Raw genomic sequence first — 15,233 nt, forward strand, 5'->3', positions numbered from 1 at the left:
AAATAAAATGGCTGTGGAAAATGTTTTAGTGTAAATAACAGCATTGGTAAATACAAATAATTTTTAAATATTAGTTGTGTGCATGTGCAAAACTATCATGTTGCTAGGGTGTTATTATGGAGTTGCTATGTTCTCAGTGGTTTTTAATGCATTATTAATGCATTAAACAAATAATGTGGGATAGATTGCATGCTGAAGTTTAATAGCTTTTCAAATATGACCAATAGAAATAGTGATTTTTTTTTTATACATCTTCGGAATTGAAGTGCATGAATTGCTGAAGTTTATATTTTTAGCATAACTCTAAATACATGTCATGCACGCATCTGGCCTTAAAAGGGAATCCTAGAGCCGAGCGTAAATTAATAGCAGGAACTGTGAGTTTAGCTCCGAGGGTCTTGATCTCGATAAAGCCCCGGTTTGTGCACCGTGTGCATGTATTTAATAACTCTTGGAACGATCTGGTGGAAGCCACGTGAGCGCGGGCAGCTCAGATCCCCTCAGCCAATCACGATCGCCGCTGCTCAGATGACATCATCCCTTCTGTCTTCCCTGAAGAACAGAGAGAAGTTGAGTTCAGCCACCCTGCTTATCTTAAAGATTAACTGACAAGTTTTATGTGTCAAAGCCTCTGGTTCTGCAACTCTTCTCATGTTGGCACATAACTGGAGAACTTAGGCAATTAAATACAAATTACATTCTTAAGAGCATTGCATGATATCAGCCTCCCGGTTTCTGCCCACAGATTTGAAGTGTGTCAAAGTTTGTCAGGGAAAAAAAAAAGAAGGGTTTTACAGGAAACCTGAAAAATGGAAAAACAATCTTTAAAACAAGAACTTTCCTTTAGAAGTAAAACTGCTTTATCAACAGTGAAAGTAAAGACATTTATAATGTTATTTATAATGTTTCTATTTCAAATAAATGCTGTTCTTTTGAACTTTCGTCAAAAAATCCTGATAAAATATATCAGTTTCCACAAAAATATGAAGCAGCACGACTGTTTTCAACATTGATAATAATCAGAAATGTATTTTGAGCATCAAATCATCATATTTGAATGATTTCTGAAGGGTCATGTGACACTGAAGACTGGAGTAATGATGCTGAAAATTCAGCTTTGATCACAGGAATAAATTACGTTTTAAAATATATTCACACAGAAAACAATTCGTTTAAATTGTAATAATATTTTACAATATTACAGTTTTTACTGTATTTTTTTATCCAATAAATGCAGCTTTAGTGAGCAGAAGAGACTTCTTTCATTGTCATTAAAGAAATCTTCTCGACCCCAAACTTTCGAACGGTAGTGTATATCTTGCCATCATGTGTTAAGGTTGTTTTTTCACAACTCAACTTTTATTTATAAAGCACTTTCAAAACCATTAGAATGGACCAAAGTGCTGTCCAGAAGTAATCAATAACTCTAAAATACATACAAACATTAAATTACATTAAAACAGGACACCAAGAGAATCAAATAACAAATCACTCTCAGTTCTCAGACATAATCAAACGCCAAAAGCTTGATCAAATAAATAAGTTTTAATTTCCAATTTAAAAATATCCATGCCTGACGAGGATTTTACAGGATTTAGAGGATTTGATCACTACGCCTCAAGCGAGACCGTGGGATGGATGGGATGGAGCGAAGGTGACGTTGAGACTGATAAGGAATTAACATGTCCTTTATATACTCAGGAGCTTGATCATGTAGTAGTGCTTTAAAAACAAACAACACCTTATATTGTATTCTGTATCTAGCCAGTGAAGGGATATCAATAAAGGTGTTATGACAACCTATAATAGCCTCAATAGTAAGACTCCTAATGCATTTTATTTAGATCAAGACTTAAGTTTGACCACTTATAATGACATTCAATTATTTTTTTCTGATGATCATCGAGATGTCTTTGTGTGAAACTCTTCACAAGCTGTGATCATTCACTCAGCACTATTTTTCACCACTGTCTCCATGTTTAAAAGCGTGAGGTCAGACTCAATGATCCTCAGATGAGAGATTATATCTCTGGTGAGTTTGGGAATGGACGGCATCCAACCCTGAATACAGTAAATTAGACACTGTATTTCCTATGTAGAGACCTAGGAAAAATGTTTTGGGTTTTCTAAATGTATACGTGTCATTTCATTTCTTTATAAATAAGATAATTTAATTATTTGTAGTTGGGCCTGAAATTGTATTCATACGCAAACAAAGTGTTGATGGACTTAGTTTTTTTGTCTCTCTCATGTTCATATGAGACATGTTTATAAAAGTTTTTTCCAAATATGTGTGTAAATGAAAACAAATCATAAATGGTTGCATTTAATTGTGTTTTCTGAGAGCGTCAGTCTGACGATGAGAACTGTGTACTTTGACCCCTGAAAAAGGTCGAGGTGCAGGGGATGAGAGAGGAAATGCAGTTTTTTTTTTGTGCTCTCTCTCTCTCGCGGATGAGTGGCAGTTCGGCTGACAGCTGAGAGAAATCAATGTTCACGGACATTTTTGAGTGCCGTTTGGTGATGAAAGTTTGCGCGAGAGATTGGTGTGAACTGTGAAAGTGTCACAAATCAGTTTGCAGCACGGAAAAACGAACATTTTGAGAGAGTTCGGTGAGAGACTGTGCATTTCCGTTTTCGCGTGAGGAGGAGATCTAGCACGAGGAGCGCACGTGAGAGATTCCGTGTTATTTTCTATCTTTACGTTGATTTATTTTATTAGTTTTAGATTGTGAAATCACCCGGAAGAATATTCCCGAGTTTAATTTCTTGAGTGCAGTAGCCTATTGCAGTTTAAGTTATAATAAGTCGTTTGAAATCCGGAAGAAAATACCCGTGTTTTATTTGGTTAATTTGGGGAATAAGATCTGCAGTGGTCTATCTAGTTGAGAGTGCACGTTAAGTGTGTGTTTATTTTTCTTTAACACTGAGAGATCGTCGAAATCGGGAGATCTATATTGATTTTCGCGGTTGCATCTAACCAGTTTAAGAAGGGAGGAGTTCATTGAGATCCACTCAAGCGTCGTTGTGGGATGTGTCATCATGGATGCTGTTTATCATCTGGGCGAGGAGTAAGGATTCGAGGTTACTATTCTACAACTGGAATTCTTGTTGTCCTGATTCGTGAGTACTCTGGTTTTGCATCAAAGAGCTCCAACTAGCGCGCCGTCTGTGTACTGAAAATCCCAGCTGGGTAAATTTTGAGTATTGCATTGGCATTTTATTTTATTTTTTTTGGGGGGTTATGTTGATTCATTGTTGTGACTCTGTAAATTGAATTATTTGGTAATTCAAAGAGAAACAAAAGAGAAAAGAGTTCCGGAGAAGAATAAATACATGTTTATTGATCTGCCATAATTTTGTGTGATTTCCTGTGGAAAGAATTGATTTGTTAATAGGTTTTTTTTTTATCTAAAGGTAACTCAGTAGTGGTTTATCTATTTATTATTTTCAGAAAAAGAAGAAACATAAATCTGACAATCTGGGTTATAGTTGTACTGTGACTGAAGAGAATGTGCCTTTACCGGGGTAGTGGGTAAATTCAAGATCCCCTAGATAGATTTCTAACTTGTGAGCCATAAGATTCTACCCGGCGGGAGGGCTACATTTTGTGGGGGCTCGTCCGGGATGTAAGTCAGATTATTCAGCTTGTGTTTCAGGCGCAGTGAGCGTGTGGTTTTTTTTTGTGCTTTGTGTATATTGTGTTTCTCTCTTCTGTGAATGGAGCTTTGATGCTTACCAGTTATAACCTGTTTTTCTGAGCACATACTGTTGATGACACAAGTGAACAAAATGGAGGTTAGTGAGATAATTGATTGGTGTAGAGAGAAAGGTGTTGAGCTGGACAGAGTTATCATTCTGAGCAATGTACCTGCAGATTGTGAAGACAGAGTAGTTTATGAAGTGCTGGATGCTGCTCTGGGAATGAGGAAATGCAAAGTGCTCGATCGCCTCTTTGATAAGACTAAGCGACAGCAGTTTCTTCTGATTGAGACGGTCAGCAAGGTTTCTGAGATGTCTATACCTGCGGAGCTGGGAGGACCTGAAGTTGGTATCTGGTACACGCAGGTTGTGCATGTCGCAGCTGAAGCACCTAAACACAGTAGGGAAGATGAGTTCCAGACTAAGCTGATGTCTTTCCTTCAAGCGGAGGGAAAGTCGCTATCTGACATTCCAAGTTTGGCTTCCTCTACACCTGTGCTTGACACTAAGCTTGTTGATGCCATAAACTCCCTTGTTCAAACATGTCATGTGGCTTCATCTGAGGAGAGAGTGGGATATAGAAAGCTGCGTCCCTTCTCTGGGTTCATTCCCACTCCTCATGGAGAGGATGAGTATGAGGTCTGGGTGGAGCAGACTACTCACATTCTGGAAGAGTGGCAGTGTTCAGACAATGTCAAGAAGCAGAGACTAGTAGAGTGTCTCAGAGGTCCTGCAGCGGACATTGTAAGATTCGAGAAGACTGGTAACCCGTCTGCTACTTTCAGTGATTACCTGAGTGCGCTAGAGTCAGCGTTTGGCACCACTGAGGATGCTGCAGACTTGATGTTAAAATTTCGAAGCACTTACCAGAGTGAGGGAGAGAAGCTCTCAGTCTACATAATGAGGTTGGATAGGATGCTACACAGTATGCTGAGGAAAAAAGGCATTGAGTTCCCTGCAATGAATCGTCTTCGAATGCAGCAAATAGTTAGAGGTGCTCTTTCAAGTGACCTGGTGGCAATGCGCTTGAGGATGACCCATAAGCTGTGTGCCCCTCCTTCCTTCAATGAGTTAATGAAAGAGGTGCGAGAAGAAGAGAGTATGTTGAAGCAAAGGAGCTCAGTGCATGCAAATGTAGCTGTGGCTGGGGTACCCCCTGCAAAGAATGAGTCATCCGGTAACACCAATCTGGCCAATTCAGAAGTAGAAATGCTGAAGAGGGAGATTAGGGGATTGAAGAACGAGGTGTCTCGCTTGTCAGCTATGGCGAAGGAACCAGTGACCTATGATCATTCCGTTACGCACAGTCTAGCTGCGGTTGCAGAGAGCAAAACACCAACCAGACCAGTGAACAAGGCTAACATCTTCTGTTACAGATGTGGAGAAGATGGGCATCTGAAACGTGATTGTACCAACGAAGAGAATCTCAGGAGAGTAAACCAGCGGCTCATTAAAATGAGACAGCCGTCGGGAAACGCCTCTGGGGCTCAGTAGAGGAACGGCCTGAAGCTCCGGGGAAGACACGTTCCACAAAGTGCAAAAGAGCAAGAGCTGAGCAAGTAGATCTTCTGAGCGGGTTAGTGGGACCTAGCTCTGTCCTTCCCATCCAGGTGGAAGGTATCTACACTAAGGCTTTGCTGGATAGTGGATCGCAGGTCACGCTGTTGTACAGATCATTTTATGAGAAACACTTGAAGCATCTGCCACTGACACCAATTGAAAATTTGGAGATATGGGGATTAAGCTCGCAGAGATACCCCTATGATGGCTGTTTGTCTTTAAAGCTGGAGTTTCCTGGATCTGTTGCAGGAGTGGCGGAATCCATAGATGCACTAGTGTTGGTCTGTCCCGATCCCGTCATGAAAGGAGATGTCAACATTCTGGTGGGAACAAACACGGCTGTGGTAAAGAAGCTGGTAGAAATTTGCGAGACGAAGATGGGAAGTGATTTTCTTCATATCCTGACTGTCCATCCTGAGATCAGAACTGCCTATGAACGGGTCATTGCTGTTAGCAAGTGTGATGTTGACGATTGTAGAGGGACCGTCTGGTTTCCCCGCCTTAAGCCGTTGAAGTTGACTCCAGGAGAGAGTGTGAGGGTTTCTGGAATCCTGAAATACCCAGCCACAACATCTGCTAAACCCCTGTTAGTGGATCAGCCTGAGGAGTCCCGTTTTCCTGAGGAACTGCTAGTGAGAGCTGAGGTGCAGTCTGCTACTGCTGTACATTCAAAAAGAATCGGAGTCACTATTAGAAATGTGTCTTCTTGCCCAGTGACGATTAAGAGAGGAATGCCTATCGCCCATGTGTTTCCGGTTGATGTTGTGCCTACCGTCTCTAAGCCCAGAGAGAGTAGTGGTCAAACCAAACTGACCAAGGATTCATTTAATTTTGGCGATACACCAGTCTCTGAAGAATGGAAACAGCGTCTGGCCAAAAAGATGTTGGAGAGAAAAGATGTCTTCTCCTGTGACGAATTTGATGTGGGATGTTCGAAGAGTACCCAACACCACATTAGACTGACAGAGGATAAGCCTTTTCGTGAGAGGTCACGGCGGCTTGCACCAGCTGACATCGAAGATGTTAGACAGCACTTGGGGAAGCTGAAAGAGGCTGGAATTATTGCAGACTCCAGAAGCCCCTACGCTTCACCGATTGTCGTAGTCCGGAAAAAGAATGGGCAGATAAGGATGTGTGTGGACTACAGAACGTTGAATCGTCGCACAATCCCTGACCAATACACCGTTCCACGCATTGAAGATGCTCTGGCCTGCTTAAATGGAAGTCAGTGGTTCAGCGTATTGGATCTTAGGAGTGGATACTACCAGATCCCCCTGAGTGAAGACGACCAAGAAAAGACAGCTTTCATTTGCCCAGTGGGGTTTTACCAATTCCAGCGGATGCCACAAGGGATATGTGGAGCTCCCTCGACTTTCCAGCGAGTGATGGAAAAGACGGTGGGAGACATGAACCTGTTGGAAGTGTTGGTCTATTTGGACGACCTCATTATCTTCGGACGGACTTTGGAGGAGCATGAGGAGAGACTGCTCAAGGTGTTGGACCGCTTGCAAAGTGAAGGGTTAAAGTTGTCCCTGGACAAGTGCACCTTTTGTCAGACTTCTGTCAGCTATGTGGGTCACATCGTGTCTCAAGACGGTGTCTCGACTGATCCCTCCAAAATTGAAGCTGTCAAGTCTTGGCCCAGACCCCAGAACGTGACAGAGTTACGTTCTTTCTTAGGTTTCTGTGGGTACTACAGAAGATTCGTAAAAGACTATTCTAAAATATCTTACCCACTCAACCAGTTACTGCAAGGGTGTCTTCCTAACAAGAGTTTGAAGAAAATCAAGGCTGGAGACAACCCAGACAGAGTCGTATATAAAGCCTCGGATCTATTTGGAAGTAGATGGACTGATGCTTGTGAAGCTGCCTTCAATGAGTTGAAGGTGAGACTTACCCAGGCTCCTGTGTTGGTATTTGCTCATTCTCAGCTCCCGTACGTCTTACATGTTGATGCCTGCTGTGAAGGGTTGGGCGGGGTGCTGTATCAGGACCAAGGACAGGGGTTGAGGCCTGTAGCCTTTGTCAGCAGAAGCTTGACGCCTTCTGAAAGAAACTATCCAGTCCACAAACTTGAGTTCTTGGCGTTAAAGTGGGCTGTTGTTGACAAGCTACACGATTACCTGTACGGAGCAAAGTTTGAAGTGCAGACGGACAACAATCCGCTAACTTACGTTCTGACCACAGCCAAACTGGATGCTGCGGGACATAGGTGGCTGGCGGCTCTTTCTGCATACGACTTCAGTCTCAAGTACAGGCCTGGGAGACAAAATATTGATGCCGATGCTTTGTCTCGTCGTCCTCATAGGGAAGTGAACGACCAGGAGTGGACTAATATATCATTCTCTGGAGTGAGATCCCTGTGTAAGCTGCCGGTGCAAGACATGTCCAACTGCTTCGCAACTGCCAGTAGGATTGTCATGTCATTGGGAGGATCTCTTAAATCAGTCCCCAAAGCTTACTGCAATTTAGCCACTCTGGATACTTCTATGATTCCAAAACTGAGTTCTGCAGATCTGTCACGTGCTCAGCAGGAGGATCCTTGTCTTGGAGAGATATGGAAGGCTCTTAAAGGAGGAGATTTGTCCAAGGTCAACAGGGAATCTCACAAGGACCTTCCCTTGATGATGAGAGAGTGGGAAAGGTTAGTAATGGAGAATGGAGTGATGTCTCGATGCACTCAAGCCCCAGACAAACCCCGTCGTAAGCAACTGTGCTTGCCCAGGCAGTTCCATGAAGTAGTTCTCCGGTCACTTCATGATGATTCTGGACACCTGGGGTTTGACAAGACTTATGGCTTGGTAAGAGAGAGATTTTACTGGCCACGAATGAAGATGGAGGTGGAGAAGTACTGCCAAACATGTGCCAGATGTGTCCAGAGGAAGACCCTGCCAAAGAGAGTTGCACCATTGTCACACTTATCCAGTGAGGGACCTATGGATCTTGTGTGTATGGATTTTTTGTCCATTGAGCCAGACTCCAAGAACATTGGCAATGTCTTAGTCATCACTGACCACTACACGAGGTATGCGCAAGCCTTTCCAACTAAGGACCAGAAGGCGTCCACAGTTGCAAAAGTATTGTGGGAGAAGTATTTTATTCATTACGGACTGCCTAGACGGATGCACTCGGACCAGGGACGGGATTTCGAGAGCAGGCTCATTCAGGAGTTGTTTGACCTGTTGGGAGTGGAGAAATCCCGTACAACGCCATACCATCCTCAGGGTGATCCTCAACCCGAACGGTTCAACCGGACCCTTTTGGATATGTTGGGAACCCTGGATCCGAAGCAGAAACCACAGTGGAGCCGTCACCTTGGACATTTTGTACACGTGTACAACAGCAGTCTGAATGAAGCTACAGGATACTCGCCTTACTTCCTTATGTTCGGAAGGGAAGCCAGATTGCCCATAGACCTCAGTTTTGGTGTGTCTAGTGATGGTACTTCCACTAAGTCTTACCAGCGTTATGTCAAAACCATGCAGCAAGAGTTGAAGTCTGCGTACGAGCTGGCGGAGGAAAAAGCGGGAAAGAAGAATGCAGGGAATAAGAGAAGATATGATCAGAAGCTGCATTACTCTTACCTTGTTCCTGGAGATAGAGTACTGATCAGGAATCTTGGATTGCAAGGAAAGCACAAGCTGGCAGACAGATGGAGTACTGAGCCCTACGTTGTCCAGAGCCAGATGCCTCATTTACCTGTGTTTCGTCTTAAGCCAGAGAGTGGAACTGGACCTGTCAAGATTCTGCATAGGAATCACATTCTTCCTATTGGACAAGGTTTGAGACAGCGACAAGTTCCTGACAGTGTCCCTGAACCCAGAAAGAGAGTTCTGAGGAAAAGGAAGAATGCTGGACAGACACAGAGTCCGGAAGAGGAAGGTGAGAATGCACCTGTAAGACAAGAAAAAGAAGGCAGAGGTGATCAGAATCCTGACTTGAGTTCAGAGAGTGAGGATGAAAGGTATGGAGTGTGGTATCACGTACCTGAAAATCATCCTTTGACTCCTAGAAGAAGAGACACTTCTCAGAATAATGCAGAGGTTTCTGATAATGCTGTTTCAGAGACTGTTAAACAGATTGTTTCTGAGAATGTTGAGCAATCTGGAGCCCAAGTTGAGGTTTCTCAGAGAGTTGAGACAGAGGAGTCTGTAGAGTCTGTTTCAAGACTGCTACCAGAAAGTGATCCTGACAACTTGCAAAGTGTGAGCCAATTGTCAGACATTGGTGATGTTGAAAGTGACGTGCAAGACCTTTCAAATGTGAATGAGAGTGATATAAATCAAGGTATCTCTGCTGAGGAAATTGAAAAAGAGAGAAGGTCTCAAAGAGAGAGAACTGTGCCTAAGAGGTTTACCTATGATACTCTTGGGGAGCCAAAATTTGAGCCGGTCATTGCTCAAACTAAAGCTGTAAGTCCTGTTAGATACTGTTCTACCGTCTTTTTGTGGATGAATGTGCCTGCAAGAAGGTTAAGTACCTATTCAGTTGACTTAAGTGCTAGACACTAATTTGAGTGATTTGTTTCTTAGACATGAGTCTATTGTGATATTATTCTGCTCATTCATTTGAAAAGTGTATGTGTCTAAATTGGTGAAAAGAGCTAAGATATTGAAATGACAAATTGTGTGATTCTCAGTTTTCCCTCGTTATGAGGGCATAACGATTTTTGGTGGGGGGAGAATGTAGAGACCTAGGAAAAATGTTTTGGGTTTTCTAAATGTATACGTGTCATTTCATTTCTTTATAAATAAGATAATTTAATTATTTGTAGTTGGGCCTGAAATTGTATTCATACGCAAACAAAGTGTTGATGGACTTAGTTTTTTTGTCTCTCTCATGTTCATATGAGACATGTTTATAAAAGTTTTTTCCAAATATGTGTGTAAATGAAAACAAATCATAAATGGTTGCATTTAATTGTGTTTTCTGAGAGCGTCAGTCTGACGATGAGAACTGTGTACTTTGACCCCTGAAAAAGGTCGAGGTGCAGGGGATGAGAGAGGAAATGCAGTTTTTTTTTTGTGCTCTCTCTCTCTCGCGGATGAGTGGCAGTTCGGCTGACAGCTGAGAGAAATCAATGTTCACGGACATTTTTGAGTGCCGTTTGGTGATGAAAGTTTGCGCGAGAGATTGGTGTGAACTGTGAAAGTGTCACAAATCAGTTTGCAGCACGGAAAAACGAACATTTTGAGAGAGTTCGGTGAGAGACTGTGCATTTCCGTTTTCGCGTGAGGAGGAGATCTAGCACGAGGAGCGCACGTGAGAGATTCCGTGTTATTTTCTATCTTTACGTTGATTTATTTTATTAGTTTTAGATTGTGAAATCACCCGGAAGAATATTCCCGAGTTTAATTTCTTGAGTGCAGTAGCCTATTGCAGTTTAAGTTATAATAAGTCGTTTGAAATCCGGAAGAAAATACCCGTGTTTTATTTGGTTAATTTGGGGAATAAGATCTGCAGTGGTCTATCTAGTTGAGAGTGCACGTTAAGTGTGTGTTTATTTTTCTTTAACACTGAGAGATCGTCGAAATCGGGAGATCTATATTGATTTTCGCGGTTGCATCTAACCAGTTTAAGAAGGGAGGAGTTCATTGAGATCCACTCAAGCGTCGTTGTGGGATGTGTCATCATGGATGCTGTTTATCATCTGGGCGAGGAGTAAGGATTCGAGGTTACTATTCTACAACTGGAATTCTTGTTGTCCTGATTCGTGAGTACTCTGGTTTTGCATCAAAGAGCTCCAACTAGCGCGCCGTCTGTGTACTGAAAATCCCAGCTGGGTAAATTTTGAGTATTGCATTGGCATTTTATTTTTATTTTTTTGGGGGGTTATGTTGATTCATTGTTGTGACTCTGTAAATTGAATTATTTGGTAATTCAAAGAGAAACAAAAGAGAAAAGAGTTCCGGAGAAGAATAAATACATGTTTATTGATCTGCCATAATTTTGTGTGATTTCCTGTGGAAAGAATTGATTTGTTAATAGGTTTTTTTTTTATCTAAAGGTAACTCAGTAGTGGTTTATCTATTTATTATTTTCAGAAAAAGAAGAAACATAAATCTGACAATCTGGGTTATAGTTGTACTGTGACTGAAGAGAATGTGCCTTTACCGGGGTAGTGGGTAAATTCAAGATCCCCTAGATAGATTTCTAACTTGTGAGCCATAAGATTCTACCCGGCGGGAGGGCTACACCTGCACTCGCGACTATAGAGGTTTTTTTAATCATACTTTCCTACAAGAGAGCTGAATGACAGCGTCAGATTACGTTCAGTGATACATTATCTACAAACACAGTCTCTTCGAGACGAGTCCATCATGCTTGTTTGGTAAGACCTTACAAAAAGTGCCATGTTTTAGACACTGTTATGACAATCAGTATGTGCTATGGTATGTATCAAATGGTTGAATGGTTATATAACCAATGTATATCAAAACACCACTAATTACTAGCAGCTCCCCCAAATAATTACCCATTATGCACATGATGTTTATTACATTGGTGCTTGGTTTGGCAAGATGACAGCATGTACAGATCCAGCATTCATTATTCATACTAGTTTTCAATAGTGTTGTATGATTACTAATATACACTACCGGTCAAAAGTTTGGGGTCAGTAAGATTTTTAATGTTTTTAAAAGAAGTCTCTTCTGCTCACCAAGGCTGCATTTATTTGATTAAAAATACAAACAAAAACAGTAATATTGTGATATATTATGACAATTTAAAACAGCTGTTTTCTATGTGAATATACAGTAAAGTGTAATTTATTCCTGTGATCAAAGCTGAATTTTCAGCATCATTACTCCAGTCTTCAGTGTCACATGATCCTTCAGAAATCATTCTAATATGATGATTTGATGCTCAAGAAACATTCATTATTATTATCAATGTTGAAAACAGTTGTGTACAATTTTTTTTCACGATTATTTGATGAATAGAAAGTTCAAAAGAACAGCATTTATTTAAAATAGAATATTTTCTATCATTATAAATGTCTTTACTGTAACTTTTGATCAGTTTAACTCATCCTTGATGAATAAAAGTATTGATTTTTTTTATTGATTTCCCCCAAAAATAAAATAAAAATTCTTACTGACCCCAAACTTTTGAACGGTAGTGTTTAATGTTACAAAAGCTTTAGATTTCAGATAAATGCTGTTCTTTTGAACTTTCTATTCATCAAAGAATTTTGAAAAAAATGTGTACACAACTGTTTTCAACATTGATAATAATCATAAATGTTTCTTGAGCATCAAATCATCATATTAGAATGATTTCTGAAGGATCATGTGACACTGAAGACTGGAGTAATGATGCTGTAAATTCAGCTTTGATCACAGGAATAAATTACACTTTACTGTATATTCACATAGAAAACAGCTGTTTTAAATTGGAATAATATTTCACAATATTACTGTTTTTGTTTGTATTTTTAATCAAATAAATGCAGCCTTGGTGAGCAGAAGAGACTTCTTTTAAAAACATTAAAAATCTTACTGACCCCAAACTTTTGAACGGTACGCACAGTAACATGAACACTTTAGCCTAAAATGTGACCATTGCTTCTGAAAGTTTTATTTTATTACTGTCGTTAAAAAGGCTATTATGACTTGCGAATCCGCCTGTGGGAAGCCATTCTGTAGTGCCGTCTCTTTCCGTGAAAGCCTTTACTGTGCCAAATGGGAACAATGTAAGGAAACAGATGACGCTTCAGCCGTTCGTCTTGTACAGTGAAGCCCTGTGGCGACTGACTGACCTGCTTGGCTCAAGTCTGTCAGTGTGTGTGAGCGGCGTGTGAGGAACAGTTGTTTGGGTTCCTTCAGATACCACCCACCCAATTAAAAGCATGAGGTCGGTCCTGAGGCCTGCTTTCTATAAATACATACCGTTTATGATGGAGTTCGGGGGGCTGGGAAAGGAAGAAGCAGAAGGCAAACGGGAACATTAATAATGATGATAAAAGCCCGGGCCAAGGCTCAGATTTGACCTCTACTACTTCCTAATGTGCAGGAGGTGCTTGTTCCTGTTGTGTCTCCTGTGCGTGTTTTTCTGGTTTGGAGTGACAACTTTTTTCAAAACTTAACCCTTAAAGGGATACTTCACCGATTAGCGTTAAGCTTTGTATCAGTTGAAACCCAGTAGTATTCTCGAATGACCGTGCTTCCCTCCCTCATGTCCTCCTGAGATGAGAGATTTCTGTATTGTGTGTCTGGAACAAAAACCTCAGATGACGCAAAAATCGTCATTTAGCTCATCAGAGGCTCGTTTATCCAGAGGCGAGAGACTCCAGCCAGTAGGAGGAGCTCGTTCCGCATGTCTTCAACCCGCCCATAGGGGGATCTCATGATAAAACGCCGTCTTTTCAGTTTCAAGTCGACTAGTAGCCTAGGTGTATAATTTCTCCCGACACTGCCCTCTGTAACCGGTCGCGTGGCTTGGGAGTGGCCTCGTAGGGCAGTGAAGCAAGTGCATTCTGGGAGTTGTTGTCTTTCATCCATATGAGCCAACAATACATTTTCTGGCTTTTCTCAGTCTAGAAGGCACCAACTTCTAAAATAATTTCACATTTCTACTACATAAATGACCCAATTTAAAGACACATTCATCTTTCCAGCGGTGAAATATCCCTTTAAGCAAGCCTACAAGAGTCAAAATTGTAATTTGATAGGGCTGTGGTCAAGACCACCTTTGTCGAGTCCAAGACAAGTCCAAGACCAGGACTAGTCGAGTCCAAGTCAAGACCAAGTCCAAAGAGGTTCGAGTCCAAGACAAGACCGACTCCAAAAAGGTTAGAGTCCGAGTCAAGACCGAGTCCAGGACAGGAAAAAAAAGTCTGCTAAAAAATATAGCCTATAGAAATTAAATCATTATTAAATAATGAAATAATGAATGATTTTAATTTTCTTTGAAATAATTGACTAATTCAAAGAACAACAAAAAAATAATGATATAGGCCTAAAGGAGCACACACATTAGTTTCGACTGTCTGATCAGCCTCACATTCTGTTCCTGTCAATCATACACGCAATGTCAACCAATTAAACAGCATGAGGGAGGACCGAGCCAACTCACACACACACACACACACACACACACACACACACACACACACACTAGAGATGCGGATAAACCACGGATCGGGTAATATTTTAATGAAATATGAAATATAATATAATATAATAAAGACACCTGGACTCGGTCGAGACCAAAAGCCATATTTGGCAAGACCAGTGGCCGAGACCGAGACAAGTCCGAATCCGAATACAAGCGAGTCCGAGACCATAGAAAAACGGTCTCAAGTCCAGACTCGAGTCCAAGACCGGACTCAAGTACTACAGCCCTATAATTTGAGTTAGGTGCACATGAATGGCAATGACGACAGAGATGCAAATATATATTATATATACGTTGCATACATAATATTATAGTTATATATATTAACTAAATGTTTGTCTACTTGGACAAATGGACCAACCTGAAACAAGCCATTCATTCATTTATTGTTACACTCTATTTCAATCAATCAATGTTTGCAGATATTAAGTAGATAGTCTACAAATACTCCAATGACTGCTAGTTGACATGTAGTTGCAAAGTTAATAATATATGATATACTTTTGTTTTGCTTTATTGTTGAATTCTTAATTGTGATTGAAATGAATGTTTGGCAAGTATTTGTTCAGCCTTCACCTGTTTAGGTTGACAGGAGCTGAACTTACATGACGATTGCCCACAAGCGTCATTAAAATCAGGGATCAATCCAAGTGAGGTTGTGATCAGTCCAGATAAGTTGGACAGTTTGAAAAATAAAGTACTCCACTTACAGTAGACACCGCTATTGGACTGGTGATTATATTTTACTATGGCATGTTTATTGTCGTAAATGAAGTTGGTACACACTTTCCTATTGGAGAACAAGAGGTCATTCATGCTCTCAGTTCACATGTGTCCCAATGAAAGTGGCA

General features: G+C 41.1%; 1 protein-coding gene and 1 long non-coding RNA gene across 3 annotated transcripts in view; one reads left to right on the forward strand and one right to left on the reverse strand.

Moving 5' to 3' along the window:
* The window catches only part of itga9 (integrin, alpha 9), a 106,794-nt gene that overhangs the window by 58,734 nt on the left and 32,827 nt on the right, over window positions 1-15,233 (forward strand). The window lies entirely within an intron of this gene.
* LOC309486263 lies at window positions 1,042-14,334 on the reverse strand. Its single transcript, XR_014201417.1, has 3 exons — window positions 14,204-14,334; window positions 11,460-14,171; window positions 1,042-2,091 (listed from the first exon to the last, which is right to left on the reverse strand). It is a non-coding gene; the product is annotated as an uncharacterized lncRNA (long non-coding RNA).

Source organism: Leuciscus leuciscus (assembly GCF_965113295.1).
Source record: "Leuciscus leuciscus genome assembly, chromosome: 22".
NCBI classification, from domain to species: Eukaryota; Metazoa; Chordata; class Actinopteri; order Cypriniformes; family Leuciscidae; genus Leuciscus; species Leuciscus leuciscus.